This window comes from Trachypithecus francoisi, unplaced genomic scaffold, assembly GCF_009764315.1.
Source record: "Trachypithecus francoisi isolate TF-2019V2 unplaced genomic scaffold, Tfra_2.0 Lachesis_group18, whole genome shotgun sequence".
Classification (NCBI taxonomy): domain Eukaryota; kingdom Metazoa; phylum Chordata; class Mammalia; order Primates; family Cercopithecidae; genus Trachypithecus; species Trachypithecus francoisi.
The window spans coordinates 53544133-53566190 of NW_022681463.1; the positions used below are offsets into that span (position 1 = coordinate 53544133).

Consider the following 22058-nt stretch of genomic DNA (forward strand, 5'->3'; position numbering starts at 1 on the left):
GTTCGTATTTATTTCTCACAATATTTTTGTCTGTTTTAAAGTTAATTTGGACTGGGCATGGTGACTCACGTCTGTAATCCCAGCACTCTGGGACGCCAAAGTGGGTGGATCATGAGGCCACCAGACCGAGACCATCCTGGCCAAAGTGATGAAACTTCGTCTTTACTAAAAATACAAAAATTAGCTAGGCGCGGTCGTGCGCTCCTGTAGTCCCAGCTACTCAGGAGGCTGAGGCAAAAGAATCACTTGAACCCGGGAAATGAAGGTTGCAGTGAGCTGAGATTGTGCCACTGCACTGCAGCCTGGCAACAGAGCAAGACTCTGTCCCCAAAAACAAAACAAAAAAAACCAAAAAGTTTATTTGTATGTTAATGTAGCCACTCCAGCTGTCTTGTGATTGCTGTTTACATAATATATTTTTTCCATCTATTTGCATCCAATATATTTCTATCTTGAAACTAAAATGTGCCTCCTATGTATACACATAGGCAAATCATGGTTTTTGGTTTTCTTTTATTTTTTAGCTGAAGTTTTCTGCATTTTGTTGGATTTTTTTAATCCATTCACATTAAATGTTAATATGGTTAATATAGTTGAGTTTATGTTTAATATTTTATTTTATGAAAGTTTCATGCCCTCTGTGGTATAACACCTTATATGTATTCAGCACATATGCAGAGGTTCCTAAACCCTGTAGTTCAGGGATTTTTATGGAGGCTTCATTGTGTAGGCATGACAGGTAATTAACTCCATAGCCAGCTCCTCTCTCCCTTCCTGGAGGATGAAAAGTGGGGCTAAAGATTTTAAGCTTCTAATCATAACTTGGTCTTTTTGGTTACCAATTCCCATCCGGGGGCCTACCAAGGTCACCTCATGAGAACAAAAGACATTCCTATTACTCAAGAAAATCCAAGTGATTAGAAGTTCTGTGTCAGGAACCAGGATCAAGACCAAATATTAGAGCAAAAGATTTTCTTAGCACCCCTATTCCCTCAGGTAATTGCAAGAATTTTGGGCCTTCTATACCAGGGACTGGAGACAAAGTTATATCTCTATCTCTATCTCTATCTCTATCTCTATCTATCTATCTATCTATCAATCTATCTGTATGTAATATATATATAATATATATGCAATACGCATTTAAATTTCTTCCATATCTTTTCATGGCTTGATAGACTTTTTTTTTGGAACTAAGATTTAGTTTCATGAATCAACCACAGTTTGTTTATCTATTGACCTATTGAAGGATATCTTGTTTGCTTCCATGTTTTGACAGTTGTATAAATCTGCTATAAAATTTCATCTGCAGCTTTTTGTGTGAACATAAGTTTTCAGCTTATTTAAACAAATACAAAAGAGCATAAATGCTGCATAATAAGTGTATGCTTAGCTTTGTAAGAAACTGCCAAATTACTTTGCAAAGTAGCTGTATATTTGCATTTCCACCAGCAATAAATAAGAGTTTCTGTTTCTTCATATCCTCACCAGCATTTTAGCAATTCTAATAGGCTTGTCATGTTGTCTTTTGGTTCTTTTAATGTGCAGTTCCCTAATGGCATATGATAGAGAGTATCTTTTCGTATGTTTATTTGCCATCCATATATCATCTTTGATGAGGTATCTGTTCAAATATTTTGTGTATTTTCCTCTTCCCAATAAGGTTTTTTATGAATTGAAAGTTGGGAAAAATAGCATTTCTTCATGAGAAAGCTAAAAAATAATTACGTTGTATTGTGACACAATCAACTGAAGATGAAAAGATAAGCAACTTTGTTTTACATAAATATTTAAATCTTTACTTTCAATTTATTTAATATCTTTATCATTTTGTTTTTTTACCATTTTCTACAATTTTCTTTGATTTAATTGAAAATCAATGTGTTTATGATTTTAACTTAGGCTAAAACTATTTTAATTATACAATCTATTCTTTTAGTATGTTCAAATAAAAAAGAACCCACTCAAACAGGAACATCCCTGATCAACATCATTTTAACAGGTGACCTTTTCGTTGACATCAGATTTTATTTTAATAACAAGTATCTTCCACAATGCTTTTACTAATATGCTTCCATCTAACGTATAAGAATAGTTATGTCATAGGTAACTTAATCAACTACATTAATATTAATAAAAACACAAAACTAAGAGCCACAATGGTGAAACACTGTAGCATAATGATTAAATGCATGGATTCTGGCACCAGACACTCTCTATTTCAATATTGAACATATTTTTTTAATGTTTGTAACTTTGAAAAAATTTCATATTGTCTCTGCACCATAGTTTTTCAATCTCTAATATAAAGATGAGTGATAACATTTAAAAAAATTAGTACAGAGGTAACATGGCTTAATATTGAAATTCTAAGGAACATATGAAATTCTACCATCTGTTGATTAAAGATAACCCTGTATGTCATACGCACTGTGATTTCTACTAGTAGAATTCCACAGTAGACTAGATTTTGAAATTAAATAATTTTAGCAGGAGTATTGCCAGAAATTTGCATTCCTAATGTGAAAACTATTCTAGAGGTATGTGCACTCCAAAATAAAAGGAAATGTTGCTGAAAATTCAAATTTTGAGTGTATAGCTTATGAGAAAATATATTTATGGCACTGAGAGAATTGATTTAAGTATTTTTGAGATTAAAATTATTTCTGACTGTGATTCTACTCCCCTTATGTGACAATAATGGCTTATCAAATAGAAAACATAGGCTCTTCCTCTGAATTCAAGACTTTTAGAGGAGTCTATTAAGCATTAATGCTTTTCATGGGACTTTCCTGCCATGTAAGAAACTCAAAAAGGTTCTGGAGCAGCAGCAGCCAATTACACCTTTAAAAATTGCTCGACAGTTCTCCCATCATGGTCTCAGGGAAACCAAATATGCAGAACAAATAATCCACCCAATTAGAATTCATTTTTGGAGAGTCTCAAGCAGCACTTCTGCTGAGTTGGCTGAGAGCTACCTGCTGTAGTGCCTCATCATGATGTTGGAGGTTTTCTCACTAACTGTGATGTGGTCCTGTGAAAAGAGGAGGGAATAGTGTATCCTGCAATGCTATATCATGAAGATTGCCAGTCACAATGAACTTTGTAGAAAATCATAGTCTATTGTTTTATGGTGTTAACTATACCATGAAACATTGAACAATATAAGAGACAAGCACTTGGGAATATTCCAAACACTTTCTCCTTGAACTGACTGTGAGTGTAGGGCGAGCCATATTAAAGTTACCTATCCAACGCCTGGTGAAATTTCAGTGTATACAGACAGAGTCAATGTACAAAGTCTATTTCAGTCAGCAATTTTCTTAGGAAGTACTAAAATGTCACTATTGCTTTTTATTCTTCTAGTCTAGAGGAGTTCATTCTTTTATTTTCTAACACACAGTTGTGTGAAGTCTACTCTTTTTATGTAGCATATTCAGGGGAAAAATTTTTCTTCAAGGCGGTTTATTGTAATAAAACCTTTTAGATTTATTGTTACAAGATCCATTATGATGTGTTATCCGAATGCCATTTCAGTTTGAAGTTGTTCAGAATCTTACATATATTTTAAGCCTTTATGGCCAGGGAAGAAAGTATTTTATTGTACATTCCCAGATAGATAATTTACCATTTAAGTAGTATTTTTATACAATGCAAATCACTCTTATCCCACTTACTTACTTACCTTTCCCGACAGGTCTCCTATTTTTAAAAATTATGTAATCCGGAGGCAATATATCTTCGTAATTTGGATTGTCTGCAGTAAGATTTGTCTTCCCTTTGAAATCTGGCAGTAGGATTACGTAGTCATCAGAGTACACTAGTGATTGCTTTTCTTTATTCCATTTTAAAAGGAATCATTTTTGCAACACTTAAGATCTTTTCTCCACAATTTTGAGGGATGGGGAAACAAAAAGCAAAATCAAAAAACATGAGATTCAAAAGATACGACTTACTAGCATCAGCAGAATAAACCAAGATGGATCCTTTTCTTTCTGTGGACACATGCTGACAGTCAGATTCAGAACACTATGAAATTATAGTAGGTAACATTTATCATATGGGAAATACATTCATATTCCAGAAATTAATTATTTTTGATCTGATATTAAAATTAAGTATTTACATTCATATTCCAGAAATTAATTATTTTTGATCTTATATTAAAATTAAGTATTTGAAATTTTTATTTCTATATTATTATGAGATCTGAATTATCCAATTTTAATGGTAATTTCCAAGCACAGTAAAATAAATGTACTTAGAAAAACATTACAATCTAGATTAAGAATGAACTGACTCTTTAGAGAATCAGGTGACCTTTTAGACTGAAAATATTTAATTATTGCAGTTCTTACATAAGGAATGTAACTAAAAGTAACTTAATTCTGTAAAAAATGCTTATCAAAAATGTAATCAAATGTCTACCTATTTGCTGTCATCTGTAGTGAGAGGAATATTCAAATATCTGAAAATAGATCTACAAAACACACATGGGAAACAAGATTACGATTTTAAAAAGCATATCTAAATAACATTTTAATTGTAATTCATTTTTATGTATATGTATCTATTTTTCTTAACAAAGTGAAATTATATTGCAAAAACAGACTACTAAAACTCATATTATATTACAGAGGAGTTTATAAAAACATAATTTCATAAATATTAAGCAAACACATATTCTTCTACATTCTAAATGTTTCATAAATTTACTTTTCATTTAGGTATTGAATCCACCTGGAATTTCCTTGTGTTTAAGATTTGAGGTAGGAGTCAAATTTCATTGTTTCCATATGGAAATCTGATATTTCCAGTAAATTTTATAGAAATGACCAAGATGTGATTATTGCTATCCTGTACCATCTCTGCCATACCTGAAGTGTCCATATATGTGTAGGTTTATTTGGGGAGGTATTCTTTGACATCCTGCATTTTCATGGTTTGCATCAGTTCATCAATTTCTACTCAAATCCTCAGGATTTTAACTGAGACTGAAGTGAAACTATAAATAAATTGCAAGAAAAATGCACATTTATATTATTGTGTTTACTAATCCATGATGTAAAATGTCTTTCTTGCAGGTTTTTTTTTTTTTTCCTATATTTCTATTCTCTGGAAGACTTTAAGTATTGCATATACATTATTTTATTTGAAATTTAATTTTTTAAATCACAAAACATAAATGTTTATTAATTCAGTTTACATATATTCCATTTTACACTTTGTAAACCCAATGAAGTTTTAAGACTACCATACATATAAACCATATGTGATTGTGTTGTGTGTGTATATATGTATCACATATAATCTTATATTGTATATGGCATATATACAATCACATATATGTACACATATATATACTCATGTATATATACTCATATATACATATATGAGTAAAGACTGTGTAATGTTCCATTTCCTTCTGGTTTACTAATCTCACTACCATTCATTTAAATGTAATCTATGCCTCCACCCTCACTTTATCCTTGAAAGTAGGATTTTCTCCTTTGCTTTTCTGCAGTGAAGTTTCTCTTTTTGGTGCAGATTTTTAAAAATTTATTATATTTGAATGTATTGGATTCCTAAAACTATGAATTGATAGGTTTTTCTAATTATAAAAAAAAAAAGATGTGTCTTCAATGTTCGTAGACTGGATTTGCGCTAACTCCTGTTTTTCTCCTGAGACCAGTTATGTTTTAGATGCTTTCAATAGTTTTTATGTTATTACTCTCTTTCAAATTTTCTTTTATCTTAATCTATATATGTTTCATTCTGGATAATTTCTGATCTATCTTCTGGTAAACTAATTCTGTCTTCTGAGTTTCAAAATATGTCTAGTGGGTTTTTAATTTTAGATATTGCATTTCTTACTTTCTAGAAGAGTCACTTTTAGGTTTCTTTTTATGAAAACTAGGTTCTCACTTATTTCTTTCCTTTAACATGGCAAGTATGTTTTAATAAGCAGATTTCATTAATTATCTTTCAAATATAATCTACTTATTATTTGGGGAATAGATTTATAGTAAATTCAAATTTCAAAGATAATTCAACAAATTCTGGTATAGATACACTTCTAATTTTGGCAGTATGGTTGACAAAATACTCTAAAAAACTTTCTGCTAATTATGAATATATTACCATAGGGAAAAAAACATACTTTTTAAATAATTGATTCTCTGTTGAGAAAATGAGCGAACACTTCAAGAATAAAAATAAAAATAATAAAACAGTTAAAAATTAAAACAAGAAGCATAACTGTCAGGTCATGCACTATTTTAATTGTGCCAGCTTTAACCTCAATAAACATAGAAATATAATTTATCATACTAACTATTCAAAGGAATAATATATAAAATCATCTTTACACATGTAGAAAACCACTGACTCAATTTTTTAAAGGTCCTTAGGAAACTAGAAATAAAAGAAATTCCTTAACCTGATAAAAAATACTTTTTAAAATTTTAACATTTATAATATGTCACAAACAAAATCTGTTTGCATTTATGGACAGTGTTAGAATGCCTACTGACAAGGCGTTTACTCAGTTTTCATGGAAAGTCCTAGAAAATAAAATAAAACAAGATTTTAAATGTGAGATTTTGGAAATGAAGGGGCCAATCTGTCATTCCTTAAAGATGATGTGACTATCCACATAGTAAAAGCCAAAGTAATCTATTGAAAAAAATATTAAAGTTTAGAAAAAAATTATCAAGAGTGATGGGATAAAAGGTGAATAAAAATAAGTTTGCAAAAATTACATTTAAAAGGTAAAATTATAGTTTTTAAAATTGAATAATTAAATCTCATAAAAATGTACAGTTCTTGTGATGAATCAAAAATATAATAACTTATTGATAGACATTTCAAAAGAAATTAAATAGAAGAATATGCCAAATTAAAACAGATAATCAATAATTAAAATTTTTAATTCATCCAATTATCCATAGCTTTATTGCTATGCCAATCACATTTTTCAATTTTTTTTTGTACAAATTGACAAGATGATTCTAAATATTTGTGGAAGTACAAAGGTCCAAGGATTTTGAAGTCTCTCCTGAAGAGAAATATTCATATTGGAATGAACTGCTTTACCTGAGACCAAGAACTATTATAAAGCTAGTACAATTGGTAAGCAAAAAAAAAAAAACTGTAATTAAGACAGTTCATTTGAGAGAGAACTCATTATATTAACTAATAAAACCATTCAGAAAGGACAGTAGGGGTCTCATGAACATATAACAATCCAATAACTGAACATAGAAGAACAAATCAGATTGGGAAGTGTGCATTGTTTAACAAATAGTGTTAAGCTCACTGGAGTGAAATGAACCACATCTCTACTGCACTACATTCAAAAGAAAGTCCATACTTAGTACAGAAAACAAAGCTTGAAAAGTGTTATAAAACAGTACTGGAGATAATATTAGTAAAATAAAAGATAAGAATGGAATATATATATATTTTTTTTTAGATCAAGTATCGCTCTTGTCCTCTAGGCTGGAGTGCAATGGCCCGATCTTGGCTCACTGCAACCTCTGCTTCCCGGGTTCAAGGGATTCTCCTGCCTCAACTTCCCCAGTAGCTGGGATTACAGGCACCTGCCACCATGCCTGGCTAATTTTTGTATTTTTAGTAGAGACGGGGCTTCACCATGTTGTCTAGGCTGGTCTCAAACTCCTGACCTCAGGTAATCCACCAGCCTCATCTCCCAAAGTGCTGGGATTACAGGCGTGAGCCAATGTGCCCAGCCAAGAATGATTTACTTTTTAAAACCTGAGTGTACTATTCTCCAAAAGAAAAGAGATACATGTGTCTACATTGAAATTAGATGGCTATTTATCAAAGGACACCATAAAGAAAAAAAAAAAAAGGAGAGAAACTATCAACCGAAAAAGATGTTTGCAAAATATATAACTGAAAAATAACAATTTTATCAAAATATATAATTATGCATACAAGTAAATGAGATAGTCACAAAAACACAGTAGAGAAATGGTGAAAAAATATTAACAGAAATCTCAGAAAAGAGTAATATAAATGGCAATTATTTACATCAGAAGATGCTTATTAGTAATAATTTATAAAGTAATAATTAAGATTCCAATAAACTAATACTTTATAACAAAAGAGCAGCAAAAGATTAGAAATTTGACAGTAATTTATCTTTGCCCCTCAAGGAAGGGATAGGTTTGATGTAATCAACCTGGCATCCAGTAGGTCTTCTTGGGGAACTGAGTCATTTTGATGGCATTTGCTGCAGGCAGGCTGGAAAATTCCACATTGGCAAAAATTAGACCAGGTTTGGTGAATGCTCTGTGTGCATTCTGTGTCCTGTGTCTGTAAATTAATAAATGCTAGACAGCCGTGAGAGATGCAGTGATTTTCCATTGTGGGAGCAGACATCAGTCTTTGGATAGCCGGCCTCAAAAATTGTGTCAGTAATATCCTGTCAGTTATGAATCTTTATCCGATGAATTCTGTAAAGTATTGGCCATCGTTACACATTCTTTTGGGTCAAGCCACTCTGATGGCCACTTCAATTTTTTGACAATTTCAGTAATTACATCCATTTATCCTCTTATGGTTAAGGGCTGTCACCCGGTCTGCCATTCTGAAAACCATTATCCTCACTGATATTTCAAAGCCAATTTCCATTTTAGCATTTTCTACAAAACAGCCACTGTAGGGCTTCTTTATTATCTTAATGAGGATTGGATAACAGAGCCAAGTGGTAACTTTCAGTACAAAATAAATTCTTTCTAACATTAGCACCTCCCTGAGCCTTTGATCCCTTCCTTAATACTATTTCAAGAAAGTTCTAGCATCTTCTCCTTTTACTAAATGTTGTCCTCATGGCCAAACATCAAAGAACCACTCCAGCATAAATAACTTTCAGCCTCAGATGTTCCTGCCAGAATATTGAATGCTGACTCATTGATCATTTTCCCCTGTCAAGAAGTTCTCCCTTCTCTAGCCTTCTATTCTGCACTCTTCTGTCTAATCAGACAGTCTTAAGATTATAAGGTCCATTCTCAAAAGTACTTCCTATATTCCTACTGGTATGCGTTATGCACAATTTACAATTCAATTAGTATCTAGGACTTTCTTCTTTGAGCAGAGACTGTTCATACCTGCTTGGTCTCTTCTCAGCCCTGAATGTGTTTATAAGCTTGAGTCATGACAGGGCATCATCTTTAAAACGACAAGTAAAATTCTGAGAGACACCCACCTCTGGTAAGAACCTCGCAGGAACTCAAGTCAGGGGAGCCTGCTCGCGCCTGTTAGGTTGGTGCAAAAGTGATTGCGGTTTTCGCCATTAAAAGTAATATTGGGGCCGCGAGTGGTGGTTCATGCCTGTAATCCCAGCACTTTGGGAGGCCGAGGCAGGAGGATCACCTGAGGTTAGGCGTTCAAGACCAGCCTGGCCAACAAGGGGAAAACTCCGTCTCTACTAAAAATACACAAAAAAAATGAGGTGTGATGGCGCATGCCTGTATTCCCAGTTACTGGGGAGGCTGAGGCAGGAGAATCGCTTGAACTCGGGAGGGAGAGGTTGCAGTGAGCCGAGATCACGCTCCTGCGCTCCAGACTTGGAGGCAGAGTGAGACTCCATCTCAAAAAAAAAAAAAAAAAATTAAGATGGGGACTACTTCTTCCAGAGGAAGGTTCAAAGGAAACTTGTGTTTTAAGATTCCCAGTGAAATCTTTCAGTGTTTCCTTTCTCAAATTTTGTCAATTTTATCTATCTGAAATGTCTTAAATATCAACTGCCATTGTTATTTTTCCTCCATCATATTTTTTATTTCATATTGTTGGTCTATTTATGATTTATAATACATTTTAGTATATTTTCAGTTATACCTTCCAATTTATATCTTTTGTGTTGTGTCTATACTACTCCTTAACTAACTTAGAGAGTTTTTCTTTAAATTATTATGTTATTTAAATTTCGGTGACTGTATCTTAAAAAACTTAACCATAGTAATAAATGTACAGAACTAAACATTTAAGGTTTAACTTCCTTTCTATAACAAAAGATAGAACTGCACACCTTCCCAATCCCAAACATTATCCTATTATCAGGATAAAAATTTTGACAAATTTTTGTTTTTTATTTGCTAAGTAGTTTATATAGCTAGTTTCTCTTTTAGTTGCTAATAATTAGTTCTGTTACATTGCAATCCCCTTACTTTCTATACCACCTAACTCCAAATACTAAATTTTAATTAAATTAATAAAATGTTAAGATCAAAATGGGTTATAAAAGTATTATTCATTACTAGGATTACTTTATCATACATTATTTTACCATTTATAGTTAATGCTTAGTTTTTATTTGCATAAGTGTTAAAGTTATGGTTCTTTTATTTCTAGTTATTCCAAAAATCTAATATGGTGTTTCAACGTTGGGTCTCTAGACCAACAAGCAGCATCAGCACAGCCTTAGAATTTGTTTAATGTATAAATTATCTGACCCTCACTAAAATTTATTGGGTCATTGATATGGGGTGAATTTTTGTTTACCCCCACATTTAAATGTTGAAATATTAACTCCAAAAGTAATGATATTAGGAGGTAGTATCTACAGGAGGTAATTTGGTAATTTGGTAATGCCTCATAAATGGCACCAGTGCCTCTATAAAAGGGACCCTTGTCAGCAGTAAGCAACCTGCAACAGGGCAGAACCTAACAGTTCTAGCACAATGATCTCAGACTGTTAGCCTCTAGAACTGTGAGGGATGCATTTCTATTTTGTGTAAGACACCTAATTTATGATACTTTGTTATAACTGCCAGAGCTGATTAAGATAATCAGAAATGGAATGGGGCCTACATTCCATTTTACATTCTTAAAAAACCCTCTAGGGGAATTTTTTCATGTTCATTGTTCCTAATGTATTCCTCAAAGCTCAAATTGATCAGAAATGTTTCACGTTTCTGCCCTTCACCCCTGCAGATCTAAATAACACACTATCCTTATTTCTGCTGCTATCTGAGCTGATTTTTTTTAAAAATAAGTGCACACAAGACATTCAAATACTTTTCTGTGCTATCATCCTTAATTCTTACTGGGCCTGTTGACTCCCAGATCCCATGACTTCCAATCCCTTCTTGTTTGTGGTTAATATTTTTGTTTTACTAAATTATATATTCTAAAAATTACCTAAATACATATCGAGTTAACACATGGGAATAATTTTATTACATTTGTTTTTTTGTTGTGGTTTTTAGTACAGTATTCTTGGTTGAAAAACCAACTCACCTAGAAATTTGTAGTACTGTTGCATTGTTTTCTAGAATATATTGACCTTATAAAAGTCAGAAAAGATCTTTATTTCAATCATTTATTTGTATGCCTGGAAGTTGTTCAATGTCTTTCATTTTACCCTGATGTTATATGTAATATCATTGTCAGAGGTGTTTGAACCAGAGCAACTCCATCTTGAATAGGGACTGGGTAAAATAAGGCTGAGACTTGCTGGGCTGCGTTCCTAATAGGTGAGGCATTCTTAGTAACAAGATGAGACAAGAGGTCAGCACAAGATACAGGTCACAAAGACCTTGTTGATAAAACAGTTTGCAGCAAAAAAGCCAGTCAAAACCCACCAAAACCAAGAAGGAGATGAAAGTGACTACTAGTTGCCCGTTGCTCATTACGCACGAACTATAATGCACATTAGCATGCTAAAAGACACTCCCGCCAGCACCATGACTGATTACAAATGTCATGGCAATATCAGGAAGTCACTTTATATGTCTAAGAAAGGGGAGGAACTCTCAGTTCTGGAAATTGCCCACCGCTTTCCTGGGAAACTCATGAATAATCCACCTCTTAGTTAGTGTATAATCAAGAAATAGCTATAAGTATAATCAGTGGAGCAGCCCATGCTGCTGCTCTGACTATGGAGTAGCTGTTCTTTATTCCTTTGCTTTCTTAATAAACGTGCTTTCAATTTACTCTATGGATTCACCCTGAATTATTTATTGTGCGATATCCAAGACCCTCTCTTGGGGTCTGAATCAGGTAATACTATGATCATGTTACAAGTCCGATCATGTGACCTGTAACAGATTTTTGTTTGTTTCTTGTTCTGTCCATTTTCTTGTCTCAAAAATCCTGTTTATTCTTTTCACTACAACTAATAATTTACATAGAAATAATATTTTATAATTGCTTTTTTTTTAGATTTGAAAAGATAATATTTCTATTTTTTTGTAAGAATAAGAAGTTAAAGTCTCTTTAACCATTTTAACAGAGTACAGGTTAAATAAATGAAATAAAATTTCATTGTATAATAAGAATTTGAGTAACAGATAATTTATATGATTTCCTAAGGATATGGAAAGAGAGAATTCAGATAGACTAATCACCATCTTTTCCATTTGCCACAGTGTTGTCATAATTTCTATTGATATTATTGTTGAAAGTAAATGAAATAGAGAATTCCTGAAGATCTACACTTGGCTCCCAAATTTGACATTTTCTGTTAGAACACTTCTTTAAGACTTCTATGGAAAAAAATATTGAAATAATCAGAGCATTATTTCTCTCTTGTGTTAGTTAATCAAACTCTATTGGATGCTATTACTTGTGACCAAAAATGTGAAAATCTTCAAAAAATTATTTAAAGTTATTGTAACTAGTATAATGTATATTGTTCTATATAAATAGTATGTGAATACATTTAAATACATTATAGCAAACATTTATTGCATTCTCCAAATAAAAATATTTTTGTTTCAAAGTTTAATTTTTGAGTATCCGATATCTTCCAACATATATAATTGAATGCGTGTTTCAGAAATAATATAGTCTGTCAAAAAGTTTATCCCTTTGTTAGACTTATGAAGAGATTCAGTGTTATGCTCTGTATAAGAACTCAATAAGGAGAATACTTAATCTTATTAGAAGGAATTTCAAGATAATTACTGAACATCTAGAAATACAAAGAAATCTAAAAAACTACTGGGTCACCTGCCAGTTTCAAAATACATAAATACATGAGTATTGCTTTTCTTAAGATCAAAGACATCTTTATGTTCATAGAGTGGTGTGATAAAGTGAAAAAACCTGACAGGTGACAACTTAACTAAGCAAAATATATTGAGAAGAAGAAACATTTCAAAAAGAACTTTTAAAGAATACATAGTTAAACAGAGAAGCTTTAAATAGATGAAAGAGTTTGTTATAAATTGATTCACATTACTGACTTTTTACCCTCCACTTCAATTCTTTAAACTTCTTGTACTCTGATTATACTCAGATTAAGAAACTGTGCCATTATTATCTTTTCCTTATTATTATTTGACATTCTTCCTTTTTTTTCAAGAGACAGGGTCTTGCTTTGTCACCCAGGCTGGAGTGCAATGGCATGATCATAGCTCACTACAGTCTTCTACTCAGGGATCAAGGAATCCTCCCACTGCAGTCTCTCATGTAGTGAGGCCTACGGGTGCACACCACCATGCCCAGCTGTTCAAAAAAAAAAAAAAATTTCTAGTGATAGGGTCTTGCTATGTTGCCCAGCCTGGTTTGGAACTCCTAACTTTATGCAATCCTTCGTTATTGGACTCTCAAATCGCTGGGATTACAGGCATGAGCCACCACATCCAGCCTATTTGACATTCTTAAAAAAATTTAAGGATTAAATTTTCTAACTAAAATATATTAACTGAGTAATAATAGAAACATTTTCCGTGTCCAGTTTATCAAGTGTTGTTTTTTTCCTCTTTATTACTTCCTTTTAGATTTTTCTCATTACCTTATAATCTCAATTTATAATCATATAATTTACCTGTTACTCATATTCTTATTATACAATGAAATTTTAACAGCATCCTGTACTCTGTTAAAGTGGTTAAAGATACTTTAACTTCTTAATAAAATAGATAATATATCTTTATGTGCCAGATACAGGGCACGTTACTGTATTATGGAAAAATTACTTTTTTTCTAAATAAATAAATGTATGTAAAATAATGATTATGAAACCAATCACTTTTTCATTTTTGTTTCCTCCAAAATAATATAAAATTATACATGATATATACAAATCATACATATATGTTTATATACATGCGTGTATACATATATAAATAGTGCTTACTGCTGTCTTACAAGCAGTCTCAAAATTTAGTGACTTAAATGATAATGATTGAGTATGCCCCATCATTTTGTGAATTGGCTGCGTGATGCTCTGGTGATTTTAGCCTGTGCTCATTCCTATGGCTGTGGCCAGTTTGCTGGTTGGCTGGAGCTTGATGCCTGAGATGCTTTTATTCATGTGTTTGGAATCTCGTTGGGGGGAATGACTGGGCCTTATTCTTCATGTGGCTCTTCATTGTGTGCTTCATAATAGCATAATGGTCTCAGATTGCCAAAAGAACAAGAGTTAAAAGTGGAACCTTCTTTTGACACTGAGACTCAGAAATCACTCACCATTATTTCACTTCGTTTTACTGACTACTGTTATTCACAGAGACAGTTCAGATTCAAGGGAAGTAGATCTACCAAATGATGGAAGAATCAAAAAAGAATTTGTGACTTTTTTAAATCCACCACAATTCTAACTTCCATTATTTATATCATCTATTGTAAATTTGTAATCAAAGTAAATATAATCAAAGGTTTGTTTATATTTGTTTATTTAAATATAACATACCTATAACAATAAGTTCATAGTGTGATAACAAAAATTAATGTTTGGAATTTGTTTATATCATATACAATTTGTAGATATACTTATTAAAGATGACACCATTTAATGTTAGATCAATTTTTGAAGAGAATCATGAACTATCCTTAAACCGTGTATTATTTTGCTAACCTCATAAACATCGTATGGGCAGAGATAATGGGTTTCTATTTGGTGAATTGTGACTAAAAAAGTACAGTGTAGGCACTCTGGTAATCTATTTGTAATCAAAACAAAGAGCAAGATCTAATTTCTAAAAGGATAATTAAAATGTAAATTACTAAATAGTGAGAGCTTCTTTATCTGTCCTTCTTTTAAATATCACATACACTGCTTAGCTAGCAAAGACAAAATTAGCACAGATTTATATATATACATAGAGAGAGACATACACACACACACACACACACACACACACACATATATGGAGAGAGAGAGAGAGGGTAATGCATGGAAAAAAGACAATGACCTTTGTCATAAACCTGGTAAAATTAATACCAATAAATGCAGACTTTAAAAATTGAATGTTAAAAAAATAGGTTAATAACAAACCACATGTGTTTATTTTGTGACTAACAACCAGAAATATTTATTAGATGTAAGTAAAGTTAATATTATATTGTTATTTATGCATTGTTTTTATTTTTAATTTGTAAATGTTTGGCAAAAAGACAATTATACTCTATGAAGAAGGTGACATAATAATTTGATTATTGAAAGAAATCAAAATAAATATTTAAGTAAATAGTAATTTGACTTCTGTACCATACAGGAGATTTTTAGTGTCATAACTTAAAAATACACAGATTTCTGTCCCACTTAAAAATGTATGAGAAAAGATTTTTCATAAAGTTACTTCTAAACAAATCATTATATATGTAAACAAATATTTATACATTCAGTTAATATTTTGGGGTACTTAAATGTGGTAGGTATTGTTTTAAACATGGAGGAAAGGAGAGAGAAAGAGAGTGTGTGTGTATGTGTTTATATGGTTGAAAGTTAAATATAACATGCACTTTTGGCACATGAGTTGAAAAATGTCTGTATATGCACAAGTACAACACAAACACAGTCCGCATTAGGTCTTTGTTCTATGCAGACTCACCTTCTGTATCTAATAACCAAAACCCTGTTATTTTCTAGCAGTTCTTGAGCATTATACCACTTGACAATTGAGGCAGAATCAAAGAAAGTACTAATGCTCTTCAGTAAAATATACAAAACTACAGACAATGGCAGTGCCTTATATTGTAAAGTATGTAGCTATGAGCCTTTGCTACACTTGCTGACATTTGGAATTTAACTAAGGTGTTTTGGTAAAAAAAATTTATGGAATTAAAAAGAGTATCTTTCTTTTTTAGAGACGGATATAAATTAAACTCAATTTTACTGGTCAAGTACTATAGTATAAGGCCATTTTAATAAAGGCATACCTAATCATTTAGTTACTACTGGAGATCACAATTCAATTAACTCATAGATATGAAGCAGCATTAGACATTCATAAAGAGGGCTGCAAAGCAAATCAACTTAAATGTTAAAGCAGAATAGGAAGTTACAACCTTTAGCCTTGGTTTTCAAAATTGGCACTTATTGTTGCTGTGGGCCTAGAATTTTGCATTTAACCTTGCAAGGATTGAGTACAGACATTTTAATGGAAACCTTTACAACTTATATTCTATATTTTTATTTGGCAGAAATTTATTGAGTGCCTGCTATGTGCAAGACACTGTGTTAGGAGTTGGTATTAGTCTATTTTCACAATGCTATAAACAACTGCATGAGACTGGGTAATTTATAAAGAAAAGAGGTTTAATTGACTCATAGTTCCACCTGGCTTGAAGGTCTCAGGAAACTTACAATCATGGTGGAAGGGGAAGCAGGCACCTTCTTCAGAAGGTGGCAGGAGAGAGAAAAACAAAGCAATAACTTCCAAACACTTATAAAACTATCATATCTCATGATAATTAATTCACTATCATGAGAACAGCATAGGTGAGACCCCCTCCATGATTAATCTCCTTCCTCCCAGTTTAAACCGTACGCTTAGAACTGATCTGGATGTGTGCTGCAGCTTTCCCACCTCACCTTGCCTGTTACCTCCAACAGGCAAGTGGCTAACTTCTCGAGCTCTCTCTCGCTCTCTCACTGTGATAAGAACACAAATTGAAATCCACTCCCTTAACACATTTTTACATGTGCAATACAGTACAGTTAACTACAGGCACATAGGCACAATGTTGTACAAGTAGCTTTTTTTTGAGATGGAGTCTCGCTCTGTTGCCCAGGCTGGAGTGCAGTGGCGCGATCTCAGCTCACTGCAAGCTCCGCCTCTCGGGTTCGCACCATTCTCCTGCCTCAGCCTCCTGAGTAGCTGGGACACAGGCGCCCGCCACCACGCCCAGCTAATTTTTGTATTTTTAGTAGAGACGGGGTTTCACTGTGTTAGCCAGGATGGTTTCGATCTCCTGACCTCGTGATCCGCCCGCCTCTGCCTCTCAAAGTGCTGGGATTATAGGCGTGAGGCACTGCGCCCGCCACAAGTAGCTTTTTTACTTATGGACTTCTTCAGCCTAAAACAATCTGCTTAGAATGAACAAATCCTAGTAGACCACTTCAACTAAAATAAGGGTGACATGAGCTTCATAAATAAAAAATGAAGAAAGAAAAGAAAGACAGACAGAAAGAAAGAGAGAGAGAGGAAGGAAGGAAGGAAGGAAGGAAGGAAGGAAGGAAGGAAGGAAGGAAGGAAGGAAGGAAGGAAGAGAAAATCTGTTCTCCATTTGGACTATTGACTAGTAGGTGCCTCTCAGACCTATACATAGATATGTCACCCTGTCAGATCGAGAGCTAAGATATCAAAATGACCAATGGTAACAAAGAGATCCTGCCAAATTACGATACAGAGATAACAAGAATAATAAAAAAAAACTAGCAGAGGTAGTAGAGTTAACAAGGAAATTTTAGGGATATTGAGCAAGCAGCATAGAAAATATTTAAAAATAATAGGCTTTATGGATTTAACAATATAAATATTTTGTTCCCTAAGAAACTAAACTATACATTTATGAGTATGTACTACACATAATATCATTATTACATTGTTTACTGAGCAATATAAAATATTGGTTCTCATCTAATAATGTTCAAATAATTTTTTAATCTTTACAAATGCTTCTTCTTTCTTTGCTACTTTCCTACTTTTCATCTTTCCTTCATCCTTTCAAATATATTGTCATCAATGAAAACACTTCTGGCAGCAAGGAAAGATCATAGACTTGAATAAATATATCCAAATTATTGTTGTATTACTAGTACATGCTCAAAGAAATAATGAAACATTTTTACTACCCCATTTGCATATTGTTTAAATGACCATAAGTTTCATGCAGTTCCTGAGAGCTAGGTTCACTAGAATCGCTTTATAGTGTCTCCAAAAGAAAAATAAGGCGAGGATTTAAAATGTTCGCAAATTTGAGCATTGAATATTTAGTTGATGGCTACATTTGTGAACAGTGCACTTAGCCTGTTGACCAGCAGTTAATACAAATATATAGTAATAATTGGAATAGAAATAAATACATAAGTGGGAGCAAAATCAGCTAGCAGCTATGGGGATGAGAGATTGTAAGACTGTATGTGCACAAATTCAGTTTTAAGAAATGATTTTAAAGTTCAGTAAGAATAGGATTTGAAGGCCGGGCCTGGTGGCTCACGCCTGTAATCACAGCACTTTGGGAGGCGAGGCGGGCGGATCACGAGGTCAGGAGATCAAAACCATCCTGGCTAACATGGTGTAACCCTGTCTCTATAAAAACAGAAAAAAATTAGCCGGGCGTGGTGGCCGTCACCTGTAGTCCCAGCTACTCAGTAGGCTAAGGAAGGAGAATGGCATGAACCCGGGAGGCGGAGCTTGCAGTGAGCCCAGATCGCACCACTGCACTTCAGCCTGGGCGACAGAGTGAGACTCCGTCTCAGAAAAAAATAAAATAAAATAAAATAAAAATAGGATTTGAGTTCTGGAATAACTGCTCTCTCTGAGATATTCAAACAGTTGGTACCATGCTTAGCCTCAAAGACTTCATCTGTAAATGGGCCACAACTGAAGCTAAGGCCTAGAAGTTTTAAATAATTAAATAGAATATGATAAAATGTACAGAGGCAGAACTAAATGCCTGGCATATAATATACAATGAAAGTTAGATATTACTATTATTAGTTGAAGGGACCTTGTATTAGTCCATTTTCACACTGCTGATAAAGACATACCCGAGACTGGGAAATTTGCAAAAGAAAGAGGTTTAATTGGACTTACAGTTCCACATGGCTGGGGAAGCCTTACAATCATGGCAGAAACCAAGGAAGAACAAGTCATGTCTTACATGGATGGTAGCAAGCAAAGACAGAATGAGGAAGACGCAAAAGTGAAAACACCTGATAAAAACATCAGATCTCGTGAGCCTTACTCACTACCACAAGAACAGTATGGGGGAAACCGCCCCCATGATTCTATTTTCTCCCACCAGTTCCCCCAGGACAACACATGAGAATTATGGGAGTACCATTCAAGACAAGATTTGGGTGGGGAAAAAAAGAACCAAATCACATCATTCCACCTCTGGCCCCTGCCAAATCTCTTGTTCTCACATTTCAAAATGAATCATGCCTTCCCAACAGACCACCAAAGTCTTAAGTCATTTCAGCATTAACTCAGTAGTCCACAGTCCAAAGTCTCATCTGAGACAAGGCGAGCCCCTTTGGCCTATGAGCCTGGAAAATCGAAAGGAAGCTATTTATTTCCTAGATACAATAGGGCTACAGACATTGGGTAAATACAATTGTTCCAAATGAGATAAATTGGCCAAAACAAAGGGGTTATGGGGCCCATGCAAGTCTGAAATCCAGTGAGGCAGTTAAATCTTAAAGTTACAAAATGATCTCCTTTGGCTCCGTGTCTCATACCCAGGTTGTGCTGATACAAAAGGTGGGTTCCCATGGTCTCGAGCAGCTCTGCCCCTATGGCTTTGCAGACTACAGCCTCCCTCCTGGCTGCTTTCATGGGCTGGTGTTGGGTATCTGTGGCTTTTCCAGGTGCATGCTGCAAGCTGTTGGTTGATCTGTCATTCTCAGGTCTGGAGGACCGTGGCCCTTTTCTCACCACTCCACTAGGCGGCGCCCCAGTAGGGACTCTCTGTGGCATCTCCAGCCCCACATTTCCCTTCTGCACTGCCCTAGCAGAGGTTCTCCATGAGAGCACCGCCAATGCAGCAAACTTCTGAAATTTAAGTAGGGGTTTCCAAACCTCAATTCTTGATTTCTGTGCACCCACAGGCTCAACACCACATGGAAACTGCCAAAGCTTGGGGCTTGCACCATCTGAAGTCACAGCCAGAGCTCTACGTTGGCCCCTTTCAGCCATGGCCAGAGAGGCTGGGACACAGGGCACCAATTCCCTAGGCTGCACACAGCTAGTGGACCCTGGGCCGGGTCCACAAAACCACTTTTTCCTCTTAGGCTTCCAGGCCTCTGATGAGAGGGGCTGCAATTAAGACTTCTGACATACCCTGGAGACATTTTCCCCATTGTCTTGGGCATTAACATTTGGCTCCTTGTTACTTATGCAATTTTTTTTCACCCAGCTTGAATTTCTCCTCAGAAAATGGGATTTTTTTTTCCATCTCGTTGTAAAACTGCAAATGTTTCAAACATTTATTGTTTCCCTTTTAAAACTGAATGCTTGCCACGGCACTCAAGTCACCTCTTGAATGCTTTGCTGCTTAGAAATTTCTTCCACCAGATTCCCTAAATCATCTCTCTCAAGTTCAAAGTTCTACAAAAATGCTGCCAGTCTCTTTGTTAAAACATAACAAGAGTCACTTTTGCTCCAGTTTCCAACAAGTTCCTCATCTCCATCTGAGATCACCTCAGCCTGGACCTTATTGTCCATATTGCTATCAGCATTTTGGGCAAACAGATTCAACAAGTCTCTAGGAAGTTCCAAACTTTCCCACATTTTCTTGTCTTCTTCTGAACCCTCCAAACTGTTTCAACCACTGCCTGTTACCCAGTTCCATAGTCACTTCCACATTTTCAGGTATCTTTTCAGCAGCACCCCACTCTACTAGTACCACTTTTCTGTATTAGTCTAATTTCATGCTGCTTAAATACATACCTGAGACTGGGAAATTTACAAAAGAAAGAGGTTTAATTTGACTTACAGAAGCTTCGCAATCATGGTGGAAGCCAAGGAAGAACAAATCACATCTTACATGGATGGCTGCAGGCTAAGAGACAATGAGGAAGACACAAAAGTGGAAACCCCTGAAGAAAACATCAGATCTCATGAGACTTATTCACTAACACAAGAATAGTATGGGGGAAACTGCCCCCCATGATGCAATAATCTCCCACCGTGTCCCCCCCCCCACAACACATAGGAATTATGGGAGTACAATTTGAGATTTGGGTATAGACACAGAGGCAAACAATATCAGACATTCATAGTATTCCCAACATTGGTAATGATTGTTGGTTAACAGAAATAAAGGATATACTAGTTTCAAAAGCAAGAACTTTACTTCTAAAATCCTGTGTCATTATATCTCTTTAATTATAGAAATATAACAACTATAACCTAACCTGAGTAAAATTAATAAGTAAGTGAAAGTTAGAATCTCTTCAATTTCTTTTGTGAATTCATTCCTGGGAAACTTATTTTTTTCATTTCCACCTGAACCTGGGGTTCTGTTAAGTTTCTCTGGCCCTGGGAAAGTGTGAGCCCAAATGGAATTATTCATGACTCACAAGGAACCCCATGTCAGGCATCCACTAGTCAAACACAAATCACTTAAATCACTTTTAGAAAATAGTACATATGGCCGGGCGCGGTGGCTCAAGCCTGTAATCCCAGCACTTTGGGAGGCCGAGACGGGCGGATCACGAGGTCAGGAGATTGAGACCATCCTGGCTAACACGGTGAAACCCCGTCTCTACTAAAAACTACAAAAAACTAGCCGGGCGAGGTGGCTGGCGGCGCCTGTAGTCCCAGCTACCCGGGAGGCTGAGACAGGAGAATGGCGTGAACCCGGGAGGCGGAGCTTGCAGTGAGCTGAGATCTGGCCACAGCACTCCAGTCTGGGTGACAGAGCAAGACTCCGTCTCAAAAAAAAAAAAAAAAAAGAAAATAGTACATATATAGATTGTTTACATTTTACAGTTACTTCAATTGGATTGATTTACTTTTCCTTGTAATTTAAATTTGTGATATTATAATCATCATACACTTTGATAAGGAGAGCTACACCCTTCTGTTTAGATGTCAATGCAACAAACCTATATATTTGGGGCCACGAAACAA

The 22058-nt window shown here is 34.6% G+C and overlaps 1 long non-coding RNA gene across 1 annotated transcript in view; it reads left to right on the forward strand.

The window, feature by feature from the left end:
• The window catches only part of LOC117063713, a 153128-nt gene extending 137053 nt beyond the window's left edge, over positions 1-16075 (forward strand). The window contains exons 7-8 of the long non-coding RNA XR_004429045.1: positions 4728-4769; positions 15845-16075. This is a non-coding gene — a long non-coding RNA (uncharacterized LOC117063713). The remainder of the gene's footprint in view (positions 1-4727; positions 4770-15844) is intronic.
• Positions 16076-22058: the final 5983 nt, after the last annotated feature.